This window comes from Squalius cephalus (assembly GCF_949319135.1).
Source record: "Squalius cephalus genome assembly, chromosome: 6".
In the NCBI taxonomy this organism is placed as follows: domain Eukaryota; kingdom Metazoa; phylum Chordata; class Actinopteri; order Cypriniformes; family Leuciscidae; genus Squalius; species Squalius cephalus.
In genome coordinates, this window is record NC_137127.1 from 36,720,257 (window position 1) to 36,742,468 (window position 22,212).

Genomic DNA, 22,212 nt, shown 5'->3' on the forward strand with positions numbered 1-22,212 from the left:
GTGCTTTTCCATTCTTCATACTCTGCAAAGCTTTAAACAATTTGTCTATTATTAAGGGACATATCAGTTCTGCATATGAATCTTCATTTATTTTTGGTAGATTGGACACAAATTCAGCCATCAACTGGCCATCCACAACACTGTTAGAATACAGTTCCTTATAAAAACCGACAGCCATTTTTCGAATATCAGAATCCTCAGTCAGAACTTTTCCATCTTCTGCCCGTAAACACTGAATACTTTTTCTTTGGCCATTTGTCCTTTCTAGACTGAAGAAGAACTTGGACGGGGCATCCATTTCAGAAAGACTCTGAAACCTGGATCTAACCAACTGAAACCTGGATCTGAGACCTTGTACCCAATAGATCTGCTAAGGCTACTTTTTTTCCTTAAGAGCCCGCAATTGGTTTTGATTTGCAGAGGCTACATTTAGAGCCTGGAGTTCAACAATATCCATCTCTAAACTTCTCATGGATTGAACCATGTCTCTAGTAACGTTAAAAGTGTACTGATTACAAAGTTTTTGTATTTGCACTTTCCCAATCTCCCACCACTGTTGTACTGATGCAAAAGAAAACTTTTCAGATTTCCACCCCAACCAAAAAAAAGAAAAACATTTACAAAAATGAGCATCTTCAAGTAAAGCACTATTAAAATGCCAGTAGGCACTCTTATGTTTAACAGATTTAATAAAAATACGTGCTACTACCATTGAGTGGTCAGAGAAACCAACAGGACAAATATCACAAGATTTAAAATATTGTTTATGATGTTTAAAACAATAAAAAAAGATCCAATCTTGCTAAAGAAATGCAATTTTCTTTCACATGAGCCCATGTATACTGTCTTTCATCAGAACGAAAAATTCTCCACACATCACAGAGTTGACCAGTTTTAATCACATTTATTAATTTACTTCTTGAAGCCATATGAGGCTCAATGTGATTTCTGTCTAAATCATTACTTGTGCAATTAAAATCAAAACTGTCTGTATTACATTGTTTTAGACTATCACATAAAGTTTCAAGAAACAACATTCTTTCAATTGGTTTTACAGGCGCATAGACATTTATGAATTCCACATTAACATTTTCAAACTTTGCTATTATCTTAATTAATCTACCTTGTATTACTTCTATAACATCATACGATAGTGGTAGACAAGTCTTTGAAAACAAAATAGCCACCCCAGCACTGAGAGAAGTCTTAAGACTCAAAACAATGTTTCCTTCCCACTCTTTCATCCATTTGACTTCATTTTCCTTTATACTGTGAGTTTCTTGCAAAAACATGACATCTATATTTTTTTAATTTCATTAACTCATAAATCTGCGCTCTTTTGTTTGCATTCCTCGCCCCATTTACATGCAGGGAAGATATTTTAAAATTGCTCATTATAAGGGATGAAAAAAGCACAAAAAGCCCGGCCCATATCATGCCGTTATTCTTGTGACATATCATTATTCAATGCTTGAGGACAAACTTTTTGTACAATCTTTTTTAGACGATACACCTCAGGATTTGACAGACATCCTTCACCTTTTTGTTTCATTAAACTTTTTACTGAGTCAACAAATAAGGAAAGATCAGGAAAATAGTCTATAACCTCAACATTCCTCATTCCCTTTGTGCGCTGGAGAAATTTTTTTATTCTTTTCAAACTGTAACCACTATAGTCTTGTCTCACCTCTTCCTCAACCTGAACTTCAGACAATTCTTGCTCACTTTCTGAACCAGACAAATCACTTGCATTCAACACCACCCCAGAACTTTTAGTAATGGTCTCATCTTGTGCTTTTTTCTTTAATGGAGTTACAATCTCCCCACGATTAGACTTCCTTTTCACTGATGGCACTTTAAATACTTCTTCGTCCTCTTTGAGTAATTCACCCACGATCTCATCAAGCTCAATATCCATTATCTCATCATCATTTTGAATTCGTTTCTCACTACTCTTCACTCTACTACATCCTGGTTCTTCATTGTCCACACTCAACTCCGAAACCTCACCAACTTCGCTTTCTTCTTCCACCCTCTGACTTTCATTATGACTTTGAAACACACTTTCATCTTCTGTACCATTTGACACATCTTTGTCTGGACAAGCGCGTACCAAGTGAACCACTTTCCCACATCTAAAGCATTTCATACTCTCAGTTGTTGCAAAAATTACATAATCAAAGCTATCAACTTTGAATTTAAAAGCAATATTCAATTCATCAATATCACTCCACAAAATCATATATACTTGTCTGCGGAAAGACACAACGTGCTTCAACAACGGGGATTTGCAGCCTAACGGAATTTTCTTAATCGCCGAAACCAACTGTCCATATCGAGCTAACTCACGTCGCAGCGCTTCGTCACTAATAAACGAGGCACATTGGAAAGCAAAACCTTTCTCGCTGGATTAACAAGAGGAAAGATCTTTATCAAACTATCATTGAGGACTATTCCATTTTCACCCCGGTTAACCCAGCTCACTCTCTACTCTCCACTTTCCAAGACGGACGTTCTATAGAGGGTTACATCGCCGATTTCCTGGAACTCTCTGCTGGGGTAAGCTGGTCAGATGATGTCTTTAAATCTGTCTTTTGGTTGGGCTTAGACAATCATCTGCACCAGCAAGCCCCAGCAGCAGCTTTTCCAGGAACCTTCGCCAGTTACCTCGATCATGTGTTGTGGTTGAGTGGGTCAGCCCTCACCGTTGGTGAGGCTGAAGATGACATCACCACTCAACCACACACACCAGCCATCTTCACCACGCCACCCATCATCATCCGGAAGTCAGCCGAGCCTGCACTTCACGCCAGTCCAGCTGAGCCTGCACTTCACGCCAGTCCAGCCGAGCCTGCACTTCACACCAGTCCAGCCGAGCCCGCACTTCACACCAGATCTGTCGAGCCCAAGGCAGTATGCGTCTTGCCCGCCGCCCCTGAGACTGAGCGTCATGCCCGCCGCGCCTCTGACAGTGAGCGTCATGCCCGCCAAGCTAGAGACTGACAGCGTCATGCCCGCAAAGCTTTTGTTTTTTTTTATCCCGCCGAGCTTGAAGCTCCCTTCGCCGCTGGTTCCGCCCAGCTCAAAGCCCTCTTCACCGCTGGTCCTGCCCAGCTCAAAGCCCTCTTCGCCCCTGGTCCCGCCCAGCTCAAAGCCCTCTTCACCGCTGGTTCCGTCCAGCTCAAAGCCCTCTTCGCCGCTGGTTCCGTCCAGCTCAAAGCCCTCTTCGCCGCTGGTCCTGCCCAGCTCAAAGCCCTCTTCGCCGCTGGTGCCGTCCAGCACAGAGCCTTCGCCGCTGGTGCCGTCCAGCACAGAGCCTTCGCCGCTGGTCCCGTCCAGCACAGAGCCTTCGCCGCTGGTCCCGTCCAGCACAGAGCCCTCACCGCTGGACCCGTCCAGCACAGAGCCCTCACCGCTGGACCCATCCAGCACAGAGCCCTCACTGCTGGTCCCGTCCAGTACAGAGCCCTCTCCGCTCATCCCGTCTGCCCAGCCGGAGACTGTTCGCGTCACGTCTGCCCAGCCAGAGACTGTTCGTGTCCCGGTCCCTATTCCTGTCCCAGAGCCTGTTCCAGAGCCTGTCCCAGAGGTTTATCTTGACACCGTCACTCTCCCCAAGAATTTTTTTGGGGGGGCCATATGTCCTCGCCGTGGCCACCCAAGGGCCCACGGCCACCAGAAAAGTCCTCACCGCCGTGGCCGCCCGAAGGGTCCTCACCACCGGTCCTCAGCTTGCACCGCCGTGGCCCCCTGCTCAGCCTGCACCGCCGTGGTCTCCTCCTCAGCCTGCTCCGCCACGGTCCACGATACCATCCTGGAGTCTCCTGTCTGTCCTGTCCCTGTTCTCCCTCCAGTCACTGACTCCAGGATGCCCCCCCCCCCTCCCCTCCCCTCCCAGGTTCTGCCATCTATGGCGCGGGTCGCGCCTAGCGGGAGGGGGGGAGTTATGTCACAGTCATCGTCTGCACCATTCTGTCTTCGTCTTCACTACACTTCCCAGAATCCTCTGTCATCATCACCTGCACCTGTTCCTCATCACCCTCATCATCACCGTCACCTGTTGTCTGTGTATTTAAGTTCCCCTCTCACTCCTTTTCATTGCTGGTTATTGTTTGAGCACACGCTCATTGTTTCGTGTTTTTCTTTATTATTAATAAACCTTTGCTATTTTGTATCTTCGCCTGACCTTCGTCTTCGATCCGTGGACGTTACAATAACTTTCACTGAAGTCCATATCACAATCACTAATGGACTCTTTTTCAGTTACGGTGACTGGGAGGGGACATGTTCGGTTCACTTAGTTTTGTCGTGGCTAAAACATATAAACTCGTGGGGATGTGGTATTAAGTCATGGGAACATCATTATATCTCGTGGGCACGAGATCGTATGTTGAGCGAACGACATCCGTTTCTCGTGGCCAAGACTTAATATGTTGAGGGAACGACATCCGTTCCTCATGGCCACGACTTAATATGTTGAGGGAATGGCATCCGTTTCTCGTGGCTACCAGTTTTATAACATGTGGGAACCGAATCATCACACGCTACTCCTTTTACCCCGGTTATAATTTACTTTGTTATTTGTTAATTTAATTTAAGTTTCTCATAATTTGTTTTTGTTTATTGCCTAAAACTGAGCTTTATTTGTGACCTGAGTATTTCATTCAAGCCTGCAAATTTCAGACGAAAAAGCCCATTCAACTTAAGAATGCTCTTCAGATGTCTTTCACATAACGTACCCATGTCTTAATGCCAGAGACCGCTCTATATCTTTATATGACATTCCTAATTCAAAGTAAATTCAATTTGTTCCAGTGATCAAAACTGAATTTTCAGTATCATCACTCCAGTAATCATTCTAAGATGCTGATTTCCTGCTCAAGACTTATTTATTAGTATTATCAAAGTTGAAACAGGTTTTTTTTTTCTTTTTTTTTCAGGATTCTTAGATTAAAAGAATTTTTCTGAAATAGAAATATTTTGTAACATATACATCACCTTTCAAATGTTTGGAATCTGTACTATTATTATTTGCGGGAAATAAATTGTTTATTCAGCAAGGATGCATTAAATTAAAGTGACAGTAAAGACATGTATAATGTTACAAAATATTATATTTCAAATAAATTCTGTACTTTTGAACTTTTTATTCATCAAAGAATCCTGAATAAAACTGTACACAACTGTTTTCAACATTGATAATAATCAGTAATGTTTATTGAGCAGCAAATCGGCATATTATAATGATTTCTGAAGGATCATGTGACACTGAAGACTGGAGTAATGATGCTGAAATGATGTGGTTAGCACAGATAAGCAGAGAAGCAGATCGTTACCTACCCAACATGTTGCTGGTCAAAACAGTGAACATTCCATGTCTTGATGCCTCCCTCTAGTGGCCAAACACAAGAGAAACAGCTGAAGAGGAATCTATTGTTATTTTTTTTTTTTTTTTTTTTTGTTTAAACTAAAACATGATTCAATTAAATTTAAATGTATTAATTAAATGTATTCTTTTCACAATGCAAACTTCTCCATTGTAGATGTATAGATAATATAAATTAACAGGCACCAAAAAAAAAAAAAAAAACAACAACAAAAACCAACCTACAAATATACACAAATACACCTACACGCTGTCTGCATGTCATGGCTTTATTTTTTTTATCGGGTCATGATGTAAACTGATGTAAAAAGTTAACATGGAAGAGGAATTAATTATAGATACAAAACATTCCAGGAATAAAGGAAATAAGGAAAAACTTCAATGAACCTACATTTTTTGGATTTTTTGCAATTTTTTGCAACTTGCAATAAAAAAAAAAAAAATAAAAAAAAAAACAATGAACCTAAATTTAATTAAGTTCATTGAACTTTTTTTTTTTTTTTTTAAAGTGCACACTCTCTCAGTTATAAATATAATCACATTGGTTTTAGCATGCAGATAATTATGTTCCCTATCTGTCAGTCACTTTGATGATGTCTCGAGACTAACACTAGAGGTCGCTCTTGGGAGCTCCAAACAGCCTAAAACCCCTGGTTGTAAGCCTAAACTTGACATAAACTGTAAACTTGTCCCTCAAATATGATAGGTTGACTGGAATGTTGTTCTGGGATCAACAAAGTTGTTGATCTAGGAACATGTTGGACTTGGTAAAATCAGGTTCTGCTCTACTAAATGCCACAACTAGCTGAACTGTGTTACGAGATTCAGCGGTGCAGGCAGGCTGGTGCGTGCCACGTTGCAAGTGTACTATGCCACCTCACAACCTTCCCAACGGCCAGGGTAAGTGACCCAGAGTCTCCCTATCTCAGGGGGACTTGTGCTCACAGCACAATAGAATAGGTCACTTCAGCCATAGATTTCATGTTTTTATTCGTTTACTTATTTACAGGGGCGGATTTAGACATTTTGGGGCCCAAGGCAAACACAGACATGGGCCCTCTACATCTCTTGTTTCCCCCCTTTTGTCAATCCTTATTTTTCAAAGAAAGCCCTACTTGTTACTTCTCTTCAGCAGTCTTCACACAGCAATGATGTATAGACATCTGGAGTTGTATCTGTAAGAAAAAAAGAAGAAAAATAAAAAACACAGAACAACATTCTGTTTAACAGATGCATCCTCTGTAAAATTGTATTTACATAAAATTTTCTCTGTACAATAATATGTATTGTCTATTTACACAGGGAAGAGCTGTCATTGGTTGTCATTTACCTTGGTTGGCTCTCTGATATCTTCTATATGGATCGGCTTGCTGCTACATGTTGTTTTTGGACTTCTGTCTTGTGTTACTAAAGTGAGAAGAAACACACAAGACAATAAGTGATCAATTATGGAGACATCATTTTAGTAAAAATAACTTACCTTTTAAAATGTTTACCTTTTTTCTTTCACTGACTTTCTCCTGCTCTCCCTTTTTTTCTGACCATTTCTTCATTTCCCTTGTCTCTGTTTTTGCATCTTTCTCGTCTTCTCCCTTTGGTCTTTGCCTGTCTTTTTCTTCTTCTCTCTTTGGTCTTTGCCTGTCTTTTTCTTCTTCTCTCTTTGGTCTTTGCCTGTCTTTTTCTTCTTCTCTCTTTGGTCTTTGTCTTTCTCCTTCTCCCTTTTCTATTTGTATTTGTCCATCTTTCCCTTCATCTCACCTTTCTTCTATATCTTTGCATTCTCTTCCTCTCTCTTGAATGTATTTATGTACATTGAGTTTCTTCATCCGATCTTTGTGTGTGAGTGAGTGAGTGTCTGTGTGAGTGAGTGAGTGTGTGTGTGTGAGTGTGTCTGTGTGTGAGTGAGTGTGTCTGTGAGTGAGTGTGTCTGTGTGTGTGAGTGAGTGTGTCTGTGTGAGTGAGTGTGTCTGTGTGTTAGTGTGTCTGTGTGAGTGAGTGTGTCTGTGTGTGTGTCTGTGTGAGTGTGTCTGTGTGTGTGTGTGTGTGTGAGTGAGTGAGTGAGTGAGTGAGTGTGAGAGTGTCTGTGAGTGAGTGTGTGTGTGAGTGAGTGTGTCTGTGTGAGTGAGTGTGTCTGTGTGAGTGAGTGTGTCTGTGAGTGTGTCTGTGTGAGTGAGTGAGTGTGTCTGTGTGTGTGTCTGTGTGAGTGTCTGTGTGTGATTGAGTGAGTGAGTGAGTGAGTGAGTGAGTGAGTGAGTGAGTGAGTGAGTGAGTGAGTGAGTGAGTGAGTGAGTGTCTGTGTGAGAGTGTCTGTGTGTGTGTGAGAGTGAGTGGGTCTGTGTGAGTGAGTATGTCTGTGTGAGTGAGTGTGAGTGAGTGTGTCTGTGTGTGAGTGAGTGTGTCTGTGTGAGTGAGTGTGTCTGTGTGTGAGTGTGTATGTGTGTGCGAGTGAGTGTGTCTGTGTGTGAGTGAGTGTGTCTGTGTGTGAGTGAGTGTGTCTGTGTGAGTGTCTGTGTGTGAGTGAGTGTGTCTGTTTGAGTGAGTGTGTCTGTGTGTGAGTGAGTGAGTGTGTCTGTGTGTGTGTGTGAGTGTGTCTGTGTGTGTGAGTGAGTGTGTCTGTGAGTGAGTGAGTGAGTGAGTGTCTGTATTGACATGTCTAAAGCACTACAATCTGACCTTGTGAGCTTTGGCCTCAGCAAATCTTGCTATCACTGATTCCATATCCAGTGACTTCCTGACTTCCTGCTCGATGGAGAGAACAGCTAGAGCAGACAGCCTGTCCTGTGACATAGTTGATCTGAGGTACGTTTTGATTAGTTTCAGTGATGAGAAACTTCTCTCACCCGAAGCTACTGTAACAGGGAGAGTGAGGAGGAGTCTGAAAGCTATACTCAAATTTGGATATATGTCAAGTAAATTCTCTTTATATATATAGTCAAGCATCTCAAATGGTGATGAGACATGTGGCGGGAATGACCTAACTGCACCCTTAACCTCAAGCTTCAGATCTTCTGCATCAATGTCATCCATCCTCTAATCTAATCTGTGGCAGCATTCATCCAGCTTCCCTTCCTTCTCAGTGCTTCTCATTGTGTCGAGTGAGTAGAGAAATCCATAAAGCTCATAGAAGATTTCCATGTTGGAAAATCTGTTCTCTACTGTGACAAGAGCTGTATCTATTAGACGTAGAAAAACTCTCTTTTGAAGAGCTCTTCTGCAGTTGACTGAGTCTGCTCTGTTCCCTCATACTCAAACTGTTTGGTTTTTCTTCTCTGACGCACCTCAGGCCAGCTCATCTCCACCTCAAGCTTCTCTGCTATCTCCCTGGCATCTGTTTTCGCAGAATGAAATCCATGACTGCGAAATTCCTGAAGGAATTCTTTCACTGCCCTGATTTCTTCCCTCACTGTCTCAACTGAAACTTCGGGGCTCTGAAGGATCTTGCTCACTTTGTTTATCTGGAACAACACATTGTACCACACAATGGTACTTACCACAAAAGGCCATCTCTGCAGCTCCTTGCAGATGCTTTCAGCTGTTGAGACAACATCTGCATCTCGTTTCTCTGTGGCGTACTCCTTTAGAGCAGTTAATGCCTTCACGATTTCAGGCAGCTGGTAGCGAACAGCTTTCACAGCTTCAACTCTGCACTCCCACCTGGTTGTTGACAATGCTTTAAGTGTAAAATTCTTGACGTGTTCTTTGAGAATGTTCCAACGTTGAACTGAAGAGCTGAAAAGATTGTAAAGTCGCTGTATCAGCCCAAAGAAGCTGATGGACGTCACAGAGGACTTGGCTGCATCACCAACAACAAGGTTCAGTGTGTGACTTCCACAAGGAACATATAACGCTTTGTTGTTTAATTCCAGCACTCTCTTTTGGACTCCCTGCTTTTTACCCTGCATGTTGCTCCCGTTATCGTAAGACTGGCCTCGACAATTGTAAAGATCCAATCCTAGTGTTTTTAGTTGGCCTAAAAATGTCTCACATAAGCCTTTTCCTGTTGTGTCAAGTGCCTGAAGAAATCCAACAAAGTGCTCATGGATGGAGACACCCTTTGATAATTCACAATTAACAATTCGTAGCACCACTGAGAGCTGCTCATTGTGACTGAGGTCTGGAGTGCAGTCCATAATTACTGCATAGTATTTGGCTGTTTTCACTCTCTCTACAATTGCATCAGTTGTACATTTTGCCACAAGGGAAATAAGTTCATTTTGAATATTCTTGCTTAAATAGGTGTCACTTAGCTGTTTTGCCTGAATTCTCCTCAGATGCTCTCGCATCACTGGGTCAAACTGAGCCATTAATTGCACTTGTCCAAGAAAATTTCCATTACCAGACTCAAACAATTTGTCTGAGTGGCCACGAAATGCAAGATTGTGCTCTGCCAGATGGTTTACAATTGCAATAAGTCGTCTTAAAATCTCTTTCCAGCGGTTTACTTCAAGAGCAATTAGATCTTGGTTTACCTGATCTATAGCTGTGTTGGTTTGTAGTTTCTGTGAAAGATTGCGCCAAGCATCCATGTTTGTGATGTGTTCTGCAGACCTCTCATGCTGTCTCAAGTGTGCAGAAAGATTTTTCCAGTAATTAAACCCATCTGCACTTAGCTGAGTGGCCTTGTCTCGGTTACCAAACAAGCGGCAACAAAAGCACATAACACAGTCATTTTTTTCATTGTACACGAGCCAGGACCTCTTTATTTTTTCTCCATTCTTCATTTGCAGGTAATAACTGCTGTTTGTAAATCTTCGGCCCTCTTGATTTTTAGGATAAATTCTATCCTTGCTCTGAACTGGGCCTCTCTGCACTATTGAGCAGCGCTCTTTGTCAGTGAGATGTTTTGGCCAGAGTGCTGGGTCATCTTCAAGTTCAAGTGTAACACATTGATCAGAATGACTGCTAGTACTCATTAGTTGTTCATTGGAATTGTCATCTTTTTCGTCATAGACGTCGTCATCATTATTATCACTGTCACTGAAAGTGAACGCGGAAGTTTTGTTACCTGCAGTTGAAGGATCCTCCTCATCCTGTAAAATTGCCTTGCATGTAACGTTAGCAGCAATATCGCTTGAGCAGCCTGGGCTAGCACTGTCGTCAGCAACGGGTAGCTCCTCCTCGCTAGCAGCAGTGCTAACGGTCGTGATGGTGTTAGCGTTGTTGTCATTGTCAGCGGGGCCGGGCATCACAAAAAAGTTTGTTACCTTCGGCAATTTTGCTAAAAACTTTTTGCTTTCCTCCCGCTTCTTCCTTTTTTCAGCACCGCTTGGGTAGCTTCGCTTCATTTTTACTGTCAACACTCTCTCTGTACACTCTGTCTATCACTGTCAATCACTTCTTCTCAGTTTTTTGGCGCATTACAGCCTTGTCACTTTCGCAGATGCGCAGTAAGTGAAATAATGGAATAGTCCAATGTAGTGAGGTGGGGGGGGGGCCCTCCTGTCTGCGACACTAATGATTTGATGCCATTTTTCGCAAATGGAGTTTTAGAAATATATAATTTGCAAGAAGTAAAAAAAAAAAAAAAACCTTAAGCATAAGTTAATGGGGCATTTTGGGGGCCCCTAGGTAGCTCGGGGCCCAAGGCAATTGCCGACCATTGCCTAATGGTAAAGTCCGCCCCTGCTTATTTACAGCTGAGCACACCTGGTTGTTTACAATGCTTGTCTACCAAGAAAGGAACACTGCGGAGACCAAAGGGGAGGTTAGTATGTGGAGAATACTAGTCCTGCCCCCAACTAAAGATTTTTCGAATCAACTATTATTCTTTCATTTAAGCCATAAGACGACTAATCGCACAATTATATCAACTTAATTACATAAATATATACCGGGAGCAGAATATATGCCTCGCGCACACATACAGCTTGCCGCAAAGAACTGGCAAAAGTAATGCTTATGAATGTCGGAAAAAAATAGCAAGGAGACATTTTAATTATAATAAACCAGTGTTTTCTGAGTCAGTGTCGACTGCAAATATGAAGTTGACGGTGCTGACTCGTCATCTCCGCAGTAGCCTATAGTTGACACGCCTTTAACACTAGAAGTGCCAGAATTCCATAACTATTAGAACTGCCGTAAGCGGTCATTTTGACCGCTAGATTCCAAACTCTATATCTTTAATGATAAATACCCAATTGAGAGATTAATGCATTTATTGTATTAGGATATCTTTTAAAAACAAAACAACACCAAACTGTACATTTAAACAAGTTTAATTACATATCTATAAATAATAATATCCGTCGATGTCCTGAACAAAATGACGGAGTAGCCTATGTTTTCATGTTTCCACTGTTCGATCACGCCCGCGCCTTACACACACACCATATTCCAGCATTGCAATCTTGACATCGCAGCCTGTTCATTATATAGCCATAATAAAATATAATAATAAAATACTACGTTCAGTGAAATGAACAGCCGGCAACTTCAACTTTAAGGAGACTTGAGGCCGAGGCCGCACGCACTCTTAAGAAAGCACGGCTGAGCCTATGGCTCTTCAGGGAGCCCTCATCTCCGTTTTTCTTTCCTTTACTAAGTTTTACTTTCATATTCGTCTCTCCCCCCACAAAGGGAGATGAACTCTGAATCATTTATTTGGTAATTTCACGTTCTGTGAACCTTTAAACCTTCGCGCGAGTCTGCTCGCACCGGAAGACACGAAAGACTGCACAGATCCAAAAGGACGACCCACGCACGCTCGTCTTTCACAAATACAAAGAGAACCATACGCAAGTATTGATTGGATTTGATTGATGTGATTTCTTGTTGTCTCTCTCAAGGTTACATTGCCTGTGATTTTGCCATGCTGAGATCATCTCGGTGATCTCTCTCATCCTGACCTTTAGTTTCACTTTCTCCCTTTCATCCTCTCCCTCTCTCACCTGTTATCCGTTTAGTCTTGTATTGTTTAACTGTATGTTATGTACATAGACATATAATCCGTGTATATTGTGTAGTCCGTATATTCTGTAGTTTTGCATTTATTAAAACCATTATATCCATGACTGTTTCTGTTTAAATGCTCATAATTACAAAGTCAATGAGATGTTTCGATCTTAAGCTCCATGCTTTATCTTGTTACGATTTCAGTAACCTAATTTTATAAACTCAGAGAGTTGTTTTTTTTCAAGGCCAGAAAAAAATACTCTTTCTTGCGTTTGTAAGAAGGATAATTTTCTTTGAGAAGTTGATAAGTTAATCTTACATTTAATGTTTGCTGGACAAACAGATTGTTTGATAACTAAATTAATTCCATTAAAAGTTATCCCATAACTTCGATTTGAAATAAGACTATTGATGTAGTAATGACGAACCATAACCCGTTATGGTAATCATTCATATATCGATCTAGTTTCAGCTTCGATAAATTAATGTAACTGTAATATGCAAAATATTAATCATATTCATAATTAATTATTAAAATTCCTTATAGATCATTTGAGCTAATGTTAAATGTGCTACCCAGTGCGGTTACATAGAGCACATTCGCACATGCGCAGTCTTCAAAAACGGTACTTTAAATCTCTTGACAAACTAAAAGACGTAAATTACATTTGTATGTATTCTAAATAAATAACACGGGTTGTACTGAATGTCAGCTTGCTTATTTTGCTAAAGATAATGATTTATTCAGTCTACATCTCATGTAAACTAGAAACTATGCTTCTAACCACAGCTCGAGAGCTGTCGTTCCAACCACACAAGTTTGCGATGCTGTTTGCGAGCGTTCGTTGGAACGATGGTTTCGGGAAACACCAAATCGTTGAACTATGCTGATAACGACGGAACTTGCGACCATAGTTGGCTAATGATGCTTTCGGGAAACGCACCCCAGATCGTCTAAAGCTCTGTGTGCGGTCCAGATATATGCACAATGCATGCAACTGGACAAATCAAAGATAGGGCTGGGTCTCCCTCATTAGGAGGGATCGTTTGCAACTTTCACACTTGATCCCTGAAAGGAGTAGTGGGAACTTTCTGTGCACATAGCCGGGCCAGGGTCTCAGGACAACGTGAGAATCCCCATGAAGATGGCCCTCCTGACTGCGCTCACCTCCGTCAAGAGGATCGGGGACCGGAGGTGAGCGCAGTCAGGAGGGCCATCTTCATGGGGATTGCACTGAGCTTAACCTTTAACCAAGAATACTAACACATACTCTAACAGCACTAACAGCTTCTTCAAGGTTGGATTTGGTCGGGTTCTAACAATAAACATGAGACTCTTCCCAAAACATCAAGATAATATATTCTTTCTCTCAATGAGAGGACACTTTAATCTAAGAGTGAAGTAAACACTTTAGCTAAGAAATGTTCGCTTAAACTGTTGGTTCCAATGACCCTTGTGACCTATAGTCATCAATGTGAGGTAGAAGGACAGATATATATATTTTAACATGTTGAAGACCTTTCTCAAACAAAACAAGTCCATATTTCATTTCTGGAAGCCGGGCTAAATGAGAAAGCACTATTACTGCATTCCTAACATGGGCCAGACCGTTCAGTCACCTCTCAGTTATTTAATACAGACATTAGAGAATACATGAAAAGAACATTTCAGTAATCACACGAGTAACTTCTATAACAAAGTAAAATCTCATACCCAGAGAAGTCATTCAACACCTGATATTTAGAAAGAAAAATATTGATTAATACCTTGATTATAATCACTCATTAGATATACATTGAAGCAGCAGTGGATTCCAAAATCCACTCCTTCAGAGAAAAGGCACCACTTCAAGGCATTTAGCCGCCTAGTAGAGCAGCTCTTGCCTGAGTGATTGTCTCTATCACTGCTGGTAATAGCCCTTTGAATTCCTCTTCATCCCGTCCAGGGACCAAACATGGAGGTCCAGAGATCTGGGTGCAGGTGCCAGATTGTGCTCTGCCCCTGAGAAAGAATGTCCTTCCTCAGGGGGATGTCCTTCCTCCCAGCCAGGGAGGGGCTGACACCATCAGTGTAAGCACAGAGAAACAAGTCTGGTTGGGCCAATATATGGTGCAACCATTAGGACTTGCTCTTCTTCCTGGCCTGGAGGAAATGCATACTTGCGCAGACCCTTGAGGCGATCCATGCAAACAGAGTCAATGGCCACATCAACTCATAAAATGCAACTAGTTTCATCAGATTTATTTACTTTACACCGTTTTGGGATACGGTGAGGAATAATCCTAGAAGAATTTACCTCAGAAGAAGAGCACGACTGCGGTTTCGGTTTCATTTTGAGGAGTGACTTGATCTAGCGTATGTAATGGGTAAGTTATTTATTTTTACTTACATGAATTAACATTCTTTTTTTTACATAAACATGTACATATTGATTAGTTTGGCTTTTCCCAAATTGCTATACTCACAGAGATTAGTGAAACTGACTGGAATATGTTGAAATATAAAGTGTCTTTGTTATTAGCGATGTATTAAACTATAGGATAAGCATTTATATGCTCTATAATATTATATAAATATTATATACTGTATAATATGTTATAAAAGTAATATGAATGTTTAGACAATATTTCATTGGCCTGTTTTGGATTCCAGGTATGACTGTATACTCACAATGTGCCTTTGACCCTCATTTATATTTGTTTTATTTTGTTAACTATATTCTAAATAATATAGTTAACCCCCTGAGGTGGGCAATCACGCCTGCGTGATCTGCTCGCTTTTTTTCCTTATCAGTGCAAGAGAGTCAAAATACTATTTTGATTTTGATTTTGACATACTTGTGTTATACATCAATCGATCCTGTTAAGTGTGTATTTTTTGTGTGTATACTCACAATAAAAACAAAGTGTTGTGCTTTTTGCCAAATAAAGAAAAATAAACATGAGGCGAGTTCTGCCTTCTCTCTGTCAGTGAAGTCCATTCTGAAACGCGTCCGAAAATTAACTGTAACTCAGCGAATACTCAGTCAAACAGTCACACAGGCACACAGGCATGAAGCTTGAATTCTCTTCTTTTTAATGAAGTAATTTTTATAAAAAACAAATATTCTCAGTTTATGTAATTTGTATGAAAAGAGAGAGATGTCAGTCGTTCTCATCTCAGCTCATTATGTTTTAAGTTGACTCTGCCCACGGAGAGCGCGCGCTATTCAAACGCAAATTTACCTCAGAAGTTCTGGAAGTTTCATTTCGAGGAGCAATGGATCCGGCTGAGGAATAGGTCAGTTCTATGCTTTGTTCTAATCGCAAGTGTCTGTACACGCAAAAAGACTGTTTAAATATGAATTGCGTTTCTGTGTGTGAATGAATGAATGCACAGATGTGCGCTGTTGTGTAGCTACAACCGCTGGCACAAATACTGTTTCAAAATGAATCGCGTTTCTGTGTGTGAATGAATGAACAGCTTTTAGCAAACTCTATTGCTATACTAAGATGAGTAAAAATCGACTACAAAAATCGGATAGATTATAACGTTTTCACTGTAAAATACTGCCACATCAAATAAGAAAATAATGTTGCCATTTTCTGCTCATGTGTTAAATATGTAAGGAATAATTGACGACAGGCCGTTGAATTATTAGAAAAATAATGCACACCCGAGGTGGTAATGCGGTCACGACGCGAAGCGGAGTCAATTATTCCGCTTATACTACAGTTACCACACCTCGAAACATTGTTCAGATTATGTATTTCAAGACGTTTGTAAAGTTTTGTCAAGACGTTTGTAAAGTTTTTGTCATTAAAACGCTCTTGTATGTAGGACTAATTTCTTACGCATCTAATCCAATGCCTCCGTTGCTAATTCCAAAACGTCATTTTAGAGTTAGTAACGGAGGTGTGAGCCACTGACAGCAGATTTTAAACACCGACTTTGAACACAGACTGAACACGCTGAACACGCGTTTGGGCATGATCAGTCATACAAATTGCATTCATAACCGGCCTTAAAGGGATAGTTCAGGATTTTAGACATGAATCTCTATAGCTTCCCCATAAGCAGTGTGGTGCATTGACCATGACTTACCCCCGACAGCGTCCTGTGAGCCGAGCTCCGGTCCAGTTTTGGTCAAGATGAAATTAGTCCGGCAAGTTTGCTGGGGTCACGGCAATAAAGCTTTTTTCTTCTCAAATCAATATGTGTTCAAAAGAGTGATATATTTGCAGCACAAAACCGCTGTCTATGGTGAGGTCAGACCTCGTAATGGCTTGGCACTATTTTCTTCCCCGTCATATCACTGCGCGCTGCCGCTTACCTACAGCCAGCTGGGAGCCGCGCACGTGTCACTTTGTTTACAGCTCGTAAAGAGAACGATAACATGTCTGACTACAGCAGCGACGATGACAACATTGACTTCGACACACAGCCAAAAGGATTACAAACTGATCGCTCTTGGTGAGTAGCTATGTTAGCTCGTTCGTGTATCTGTTCTGAGCACGTAAACACTGCTGTAAACACTGCCGAACAACTGAAAAAGTGGTGTGCGCCTGCGCAGCTCCCAGCTGGCTGTAGGTAGCGGCAGCGCGCAGTGATATGACGGGGAAGAAAATAGTGCCAAGCCATTACGAGGTCTGACCTCTCCATAGACAGCGGTTTTGTGCTGCAAATATTTCACTCTTTTGAACACATATTGATTTGAGAAGAAAAAAGCTTTATTGCCGTGACCCCAGCAAACTTGCCGGACTAATTTCATCTTGACCAAAACTGGACCGGAGCTCGGCTCACAGGACGCTGTCGGGGGTAAGTCATGGTCAATGCACCACACTGCTTATGGGGAAGCTATAGAGATTCATGTCTAAAATCCTGAACTATCCCTTTAAGGTGTGTCCCCAGTTATTAATGCAGCTATTAGAGAGAGAGATGTTGCAATAATGAGACAGAAAAGCATGTGCGTCAATATTATTATTTATTTATTAATTCAATTCCTTTTAATTAATACAAAGCCCTTTTAACAAGTAGGCCTATCAATAATTATTTATTTGTTATATTATCTGCAATAATAATCCGTGCTGCAGGACTATCCATTTATTTAGCCTATATTCAGTTTAATTTTCTATTGATTATAGATAGGACTATATACTTTATTTATTCAAATTAAACTGCATGTTTCCATTGATTGTGAAGCTAGACATTGAAAATTCCAGATCAAGCGCATGCGGCTAAATGTTTTTTCTTGTTATGAATTGTATCCTATTTTCCGTTATTACAGTTAACTACGCAAAGTGATATGGAACTGTAATGCGGCCAAGACCTGCCTGGAACTACTTTAGCTGTGTGTTTCCCTGAAAATAATGCACACCTTAGAACGTTCGTCAACCAATCAGATTCAAGCATTCAACGGCCCTGTAGTATAAATATGTATATATACAGTATATATATATATATATATATATATATAGTATATATATATATATATATATATATATATATATATATATATATATGTTTTGTCAAAAATAATAAACTAAGATGTTGTGTTTGTTCCAATGTAGGCGATATTCAAACTAATGAATCCTTAACTTTGAAATACGTATGATAAAATGTATTTTTACAAAGAAAGATTACACTGGAAATATTGTTAAAATTTGAATTGTTGTAATTGTATAACCTTTTTAATAAAATAGCTAAAATATATACAAGGATAGATGTAAACAAAAACTTAAAAGGTCAATATAAGCCTTCTCTTTAAATAATTTTTTATTGTGTTTTATTAGTGACACATTTGGGTAGAGTATATTTCCAAAACTTTCTGAAAATACAGCATGAGAATTAACTGCACAATTACTAGAAATGTTTACCTTGGATATTATACAATTTGCAAGCACAATTTGTGAAAAAACAACAACAACAACTGTGTTTCCAACTGTGAACCAATTATATTAATTTATTATATTAATTATATTAATTATATACAGTACAGGCCAAAAGCTTGGGCACATTACTATTTTTAATGTTTTTGAAAGAAGTTTCTTCTGCTCATCAAGCCTGCATTTATTTGATCAAAAATACAGAAAAAAATGTAATATTGTGATATATTATTACAATTTAAAATAATTGGTTTTCAATTTATTATACTTTAAATTATCATTTATTTCGGTGATGCAAAGCTGAATTTTCAGGATCATTACTCCAGTCTTCAGTGTCACATGTGACATCCAGTCAATCACATGATCCTTTAGAAATCATTCTAATGTTCTGATTTATTATGAGTGTTGGAAACAGTTCTGCTGCCTAATATATTTGATGAATAAAAGGTTAAAAAGAACTGCATTTTTTCAAAATAAATATTTTTTTTTTATATATAAATCTTCTTTATTATCACTTTTTATCAATTTAACACATCCTTGCTGAATAAAATTATTGATTTATTTTAAAAAAAATAAAGAAAAAAATTACTGACCCCAAATTACTGACCAGTAGTGTATATTGTTGTTATAAAAGATTTCTATCTTGAAAACATTTGCTTCTTTTTTTTTTTCTTTTCTTTTTTCTTTTTCTTTTTTTTTATTCATCAAAGTATCCTAAAAAAGTATCACAGGTTATGAAAAAATATTAAGCAGCAGAACTGTTTCCAACTTTGATAATGAATCATCATATTAGAATGATATCTAAAGGATCATTTGATAGACTGGAGTAATGATCCTGAAAATTCAGCTTTGCATCACAGAAATAAACAATAATTTAAAGTATAATAAATTGAAAACCAATTATTTTAAATTGTAATAATATATCACAATATTACATTTTTTTCTGTATTTTTGATCAAATAAATGCAGGCTTGATGAGCAGAAGAAACTTCTTTCAAAAACATTAAAAATAGTAATGTGTCCAAACTTTTGGCCTGTACTGTATATGTATGTATGTATGTGTGTATATATATATATATATATATATATATATATATATATATATGTATGTATGTGTGTGTGTATATATATATATATATATATATATATATATATATATATATAGTCCTTGCATTCTTTCCTGTGGCTCAGTGACACACCTGAATGAAAGGCTCATTATGGGTGTGAACTTCTCAGGTGTGAACCACTAAATATTCATGATGGTATTGGATCATTTACACCCATCCGCATATTGCCTTTCCAAACTAAAAGTGTTTCACAAAATTTAAATCAATGTATTGTGAATGATCAGGCAGGATGATTTTCACATCATTTTGAAGAAAAAAGGCTAGGCGACGACATCCATTAGTCAAAAGTCTTATTGACACATATTTAGTATGTGTTTTGTGGCCTTATTTCAGAAACTTTCATTTTTAGGTTTTTCAATAACCATGTATAAACATTATTCTCTCAAAAATGAAAACATGTACATACATGTTGCTCACATATTATGGTAGCCCTGTTTGTGCTAAATAGAGTGTAATTACACCTTTGCCATTAATATGTTTATAAGCAACTGAAAAAAGCACAAATGTCAGGGCATGTCAGAACATCTCAAGGACCCCAAAAACACCTCAGACCCCAGAGGGTTAATATAATAGATCGCTCTTTCTTGTAGTTCCCCCTTAAGCCGGATGCACACTGTGCGATTTATAATAGTCCTTTGCGATTGTTGCTTGTCAGACTGTCCGAACATGATCATCGCTGTAAGCCATGTCACACTGTAAGATCTCAGTTGTCATTAATGTGAGACTGTACGACAGTCAAGACGTGTTAAGAACGGACGCATGCAAGAAAACTTGTCTGGAGTTTTACATCATCAATCAATGACGCGTTCAGTGACAATGAGCTGCGTTACTCGCGGGATTGGAATGGTGGCTACAAAGAAATCTCTAACGTTAATTTTGGTCACGGCTTGTCTTGAAAAATGAAGACAATTTGATGGCCGTCGTAGGAGAAGTCACACTGCAGGACTGTGAGTCAAATCTTTTGACACTGCCAGAATGTTGTCTGAGGTAAAATTTGATTGCAATGGTCATTAATCGGCTGTCGGTGAACATGTCAAACTAATGATCAAAGATTTTAGCCTAGGATCAGAGTATTCTTTTAGGATTTGCAAAATTTGTCTCAGACAGCCAAATCACGGCCAAAATCGCACAGTGTGCACCCGGCTTAAGTCACATTCCTCACTGAAAGGCTCTTTAGGGGATGGACCTAATCTCTTCAGGTGTGAATCATTATTCATGATCATAATTACTTCCTACTAACTTCCGGTGGCGCTGCTCCGCTGGCGACCCGGACTCGTGTGCTGGTGCTGCTGTTTTTCACTTTACTTGTTTGTTTGTTGTTTACCCGTTTTTAGAAGTTTTTAGAAGAGCACCATGGCGTTATTTGCACAAGGACTATTACTGGTACTGATTGTATGGCAGCTTTTAAGGATGTGCCAAACATTTCCACACGTGGAGGGCGGGCTACCACTTATCTACTCCAGAGACATGCTGTTGTCTCTTCGTTACACAAGAACAACAACATTGCCGCCCGCGGATTTATTCAACCTGCCCGAGGCATTTAAAATCCTGCCGTTTCGCAGAAAACTACGGAAAAGAGGTCGACGTGGGGGGACCCGACAGCGTCCCCGCCGGAGAGGCAGCAGACCTCCGCTGCCCGGTATGATCCTGAGTAACGTTCGCTCTCTTAAAAACAAAATGGAGGAGCTCCGTATCAACATGAGGTTATGTTTTGAATACCGTGAGGCGGGCTTGTTGGTATTAACTGAGACTTGGCTCCACAAAGACATCCCCAACTCCCTGATTGAGCTGGAGGGTTTCTTCCTTGTCCGTGCAGACAGGGATATAACTTCGGGGAAAAGTCGAGGAGGAGGTATCTGTGTGTTTGTGAGTGACAGCTGGTGCAGGAACTACTCGGTGAGAGAGACTGTATGCAGCCCTGATATTGAACTACTGTGCATTTCTCTTAGACCTTTTTACCTCCCGAGGGAATTTGGCAATATTATAATTTGCTCGGCGTATGTGCCACCCAGCGGGAATGCGGCCCGAGCTGCAGCAACCAACTGCAACGCACTCCGGGAGCCCCGGTCTTTATTCTTGGAGATTTTAACCACTGTAAATTGGAACTTTCCCTTCCTGGATTCGAACAATACGTCAAGTGTGGCACCCGAGACAATAGAGTGTTGGACAAATGTTACGGTAATATAAAACATGCATACAGGGCCAGTCCAAAGCCCCCTTTGTTAAACTCTGACCATAATACACTCCATCTAATACCTACATATAAGACTGTTTTGAAGAGCAGTAAACCAGTAACCAAGACAGTGACTGTATGGTCTAATGACAGTATTGAGACACTGAAGGGCTCATTTCTCTGTACAGACTGGAATATTTTCCACGGTTTGGGTATTGATGAGGCCACTGACACTATTACGGATTATATTAAATTCTGTGAGGATTGCGTGGCCACCAAGAAGGTTATTACAATCTATCCTAACAATAAGCCATACATCACCAGAGAGTTAAAGGACTGTATCAACCGGAAAAAAATGGCTTTTAGGAATCGTGATAGGTTGGGGTTGAAATTAGTTCATTAGTTCACCCTGCATGGTGCCCTGTGTTTCAAAATGTTAGGATTAACGATTCACTTTCTGAGTCAAAATGCATCAGTACGGGTGTACCTTAGGGTTGTGTAAGTTCACCGGTCCTGTTCACTCTTTATACTAATGACTGTACTAATAGTCTCCCGGGCAACCTGTTTTTTAAATTTTCTGACGATACTGCCATTCTTAGTCTGCTTCACCAGAACTCAGACCCATCACTGTATTTCTCTGAGGTTAAACAATTTGTTGTGTGGTGTGACGAGAACTATCTCACCATTAACATTAAAAAAACTGAGGAGATGGTGTTTGACCCTCGGTCGGTGGGGGATCATACCCCCTTGTCCATTCATAGGGAGGAGAT